Here is a 4535-nt window from a genome sequence, read left to right as displayed (position 1 = left end):
GACTGCGTATGGCTAATGAAACCGATGTAATTTCACTATATGCTGATGATATGTTAATTTACCTCTTTGATTATCGGATATCACTCCCTGCCACTATAGAGTTAATTTCTAGTTTCGGAAAGTTTTCCAGTCTTCAAATCAATTGGAGCAAATCGTACATTCTATACCTGGGGAATACACCCATACATTCACTTCCCTCACCCGCGCCCCTAACCTGGTCTATTAAATTTAAATATCTTGGAATCCAGATAACTAGAAACACAGAGGATTTCATAGTGTATAATCTGGCCCCATTGTTAGTTAAACTAGAAAACAAATTTAAAACCTGGAGTAGATTACCCCTCACAGTTACCGGGCGAATTAATTTAATTAAAATGACGGTACTTCCACAGTTATTATATATTGTTCAACACTCCCCTATTTTTATCTCTAAAACAATATTTCGGAAGTTAAATAGTAAATTGTCCTCGTTCATATGGCATAACAAACGGCCCAAAGTACAGCTCAATAAATTGATGATGGATAGGAGGGCAGGGGGTATGGGGCTCCCGGACTTTCGCCTTTATTACCTGGCTGCCCAATTAGCGCAAGTCCGTTCATGGTTTTTCGAGGATCAGGATAATGATATGGCTCAGGCGGTTGTCGCTTTGACCATGCCCCATTGTACACCAGCTAGTAGAATCCTACAAACCTCGATCCATCCCAATGATATTCCTTTGGTACGGCAGGCCATTAAAGTTTGGCGGGAGGCAGATGGGGTGGCAGGAATGAGGGGGCTGGACCCCATGCATCCATTGGGGGATATATTGGTCTTTGGTGAACTCGGGGCGATACAGGTTAGGGAAGTGTGGAATAGATACTCTATTACAACCATTGGGCAGATATACTCCAGGGGACGTATCAAAACCTTTACAGAACTTAAAGACGAATTCGGATTGCCTAGTACCTACCTCTATAGATATTTTCAGCTGAAGGTCGCCCTTGACGCCCAATTTAAGGGGGGGCAGCCCAATATACAGGAATCCCCGATGAGAACCGTAATGAGAATTGGAGGGAAAAATAACTTGACAAGTCGACTATACAAGCAACTTAACCGTGATAAAGGGAGGGATTCAATGGATATATTAAGGAAGAAGTGGGAACTAGACATAGGATCCATAGATGAGGAAGAATGGCGCAATGCGCTGACCTCAATCAGTCTTTCCACTAATTCACTCAGGGTGCAACAGGTGCAGTTTTTCATTATACATAGAGCGTATCTATCTACCACCCGCCTTGTTAGATTTAAAAGTCGCACTAATGCCCTATGCCCCAAATGCAACATTTATGAAGGCACCTTTTTCCACCTTCTCTGGCAATGTCAGTCAGTGACTGACTTTTGGGAGGGAATAATACAAATATTGGTGGATACAGGTATTCCGAGGGAATCCTTGACAGATAGAAATTGCCTCCTCAATATCTCTGATACTAGACAAACAGGAATAGGAGACCGACAATATGTCAAGAATATGTGCTCACTGGCAAAGGTCATAATAGCTAGAAGTTGGCTGGCAAAAACAGCCCCCAATCTGATATGCTGGAAGCAGTTAGTTAACTATACGGCGAGGCAAGAAAAACAGCTCCACCTTAACAGAAATGCCCTGCATAAGTATGAAAAAATTTGGCACCGCTGGATAGAACATTCTGGAGAGGCATAGACCCTTCTCTAACTCCTCTTATTTCCTACTCCCCCCGATGTGCTGACCCTTTCATTTACCCCTTCGTTCCCCGCTCCCCCCCCTCCCCCCCATTCTCCTCATCTTTATTCTCACTTTTCAAGATCCCTCTTCGATATGCCCTTTATCTATGAGGTAGGGCAAAAAAAAAAGATATGCACGTAATGCTATTTCTCTGAATTTTTAGTAGATTCACTAATATTAATTTTAAAGCTTAAAACAGAAGGAAAGGTATACACAGATAACAGGTTTGGTAAGCACAGATGTAAATCTAGACACTGTTAATATAATAATAATAAAAAAAAAAAAAAAAAAATAAAAAAAAAAGGAGGCACAAAAGAAATAGTAAGACACTGCTACACAAATTTAAATATTGGGCTATAGCAGCACTGGGAATAGATTAAATTATCGAAATTGGAATACTGGGTGGTAATATTGTTGAATTAATATAGATGAAATAGAAAATTTATCTTTCTGCACCTCACTGGGGGGGGGGGTCCGGGGGTGGGTGATGGGAGGGGGGAGGGGGCTGTAAGGGAGGTTAAAAAAAAAAAAAAATACACGGCAGTCAAGGGAGTTCCAGGATGTTTCCGCTGGGCCTGAAGAATACTGTACTAACAAAGCCCAAAAGGTTGTCATAAGAGGGGAGGATAAACAAAACGTAGATTACAATGTAGAAAATTAGGTAGATACTGCAGGCGGGGGAGGGAGGGGTTGGGATATATGTATTGTGTTGTATGTTTTTGTATTTATTATTTATTTCATGTAATGGAAAACATTCGTAGTGAAGTTTGTAATGAAATGTAAATTAATTCCAAGACATGAATTTGTATGTTCCTTTTTTATGTGCAAAATCAAATAAAGAATATATTTAAAAAAAAGGAGAACGTCACGGGCAGAGCGCCCTCTAACCTACAAGGCTCCAGGAGCTGGCACTTCACCTGAGCCATCCTCCTCTTCTCCCCACTCCCCCGCCCGCTGCCACAGGCTGACTTTAACTCATCCCGCTCGCACCTCTGCCCCCTCCAGCTGCTCAGCTCACTGCCTGCCGCCTCCCGGAGCTCAGCCCCGCCTCCTCCCAGCACACTCAATCTCCGCTGCATCTCAGCGCTCACCCCCGCCCCCCCTCCATCTGCTCACTCTCTGTGCAGTGTGCACCTGCTGGGCACCGACTCCATGCTGACTCCCGGCGCTCACCCCCTGCCCCCTCCAGGTGCTCACACACCCCAAAGCACTCACTTTCTGCCGCTCAACCCTGCCCCCTCTCAGAACTCAATCCCTGCTGCCTCCCAGCGCTCAAACCCCGCTGCCTCCCAGCAATCAATCCCCCTGCCTCTCAGGACACTTGCCACTGGCGCGGCACCCCAGTCACTGCGTCACGGCTCCCCAGGGAGCCGCGGCGCACAGTTTGGGAACCACTGGCCTAATGTATTGTATAGTGTGTAGGAACAATCGTTTCGCCGATAACGCAAACAAATCTTACCCATAAACACAACTAGTCGATTATTTGGTCTGTCAGGCAGGATCTAAAATATTGGTTACAATCTCTTAATTTCGACCAGTTTTTTTGCTTTCTCAATAGTCTGACAATATGTCTAGGGGCAAAATTAGGTATAGTGTAGGTCAGGCTTTCCCAACCACGGTCCTCAAGGCACACCAACAGTGCAGGTTTTGTAGATATCCAGGCTTGAGCACAGGTGACTTAATTGGTATCTGAGGGATTCTGATTAAACCATCTGTGCTGAAGCCTGGATATCACTAAAACCTGCACTGTTGGTGTGCCTTGAGGACCGGGGTTGGGAATGCCTGGTGTAGGTTAACCCAATATTTTCAAGTCAACCAATGTAAAAAGATCGAAGCCGATTTTTCAGAAATAATACTGGGTTTCCTAGCACGGCGCACACTAAGCTACTTGCTTAGTGGGCTATTCTGCGTAGTGAAATCGCATCGCATCGGCCATTTTAGGGCTGTGTGATGCGATTTTCCTATGTAATTTATTCACTGCTCTCTCAGCCCCGGGCCATGCATCGCAATCGCATGTGATTTTATAGGGTGTGTGATGCCATGACATTAGGTATACAATAATGATTGTATGTCCCAAAAATAGGTTTAACGCACCCCCCCACTATCCACGCCACCCCGAAGCATGCAAGTGGCGGCGGAACGGGTCTGAAAAATGACTTTTTCATTACCCCACTATCCACATTGGCGTGGAGTTTATTTTATATAGTGTGGCGAGCCCCGCGGAATACATGTAAAGTAATCTGCGGGGCTCGCCACGCTTCGGGCTTGGTGGCTCGCCACACTCTATAAAATCACCTCCACACCGATGTGGATAGTGGGGTAATGAAAAAGACAAATCGATTTTTGTAAAGGTATCACTGCGCCAAACCTGACTGCAGCACCCTGTCCAAACTTGGGCTATCAAACCCACTTCCAATACACACACTACACAACAATGGTGGACAATGGTGCGCTGTCTTTACAACAAGGATGTGTTGTTCCCTCCTGCCGATTCGAATGAAGTTCTCTCCACTGCTATTTTTGCTTATTCAAGCCAACAGAGAGATAAAAAGGTATTGATGAGCTGAGGGTTCGATACAACAATATAAGGCAGATCCGCAGGTTCTCCTGCTTACTGACCTATAAAACAGGCTCTATGTGCCTGTAAAGGTATCTTTCATAGTTTTCCAAAATATGAAGCCTCAGAGGTTTCCCGTCCCCTTATTATTGTACTCATCTTCAGCCAGTGCCCTATGTGCATAGAAAGGTTTCTTTGCATCCCAATCCTCTCAGAGCGAACGACCAATCCAGACTCAG

The sequence above is a fragment of the Crinia signifera genome, chromosome 9, assembly GCF_055691185.1.
Source record: "Crinia signifera chromosome 9, ASM5569118v1, whole genome shotgun sequence".
NCBI lineage: Eukaryota > Metazoa > Chordata > Amphibia > Anura > Myobatrachidae > Crinia > Crinia signifera.
Note: the sequence above shows the minus strand (reverse complement) of the source record.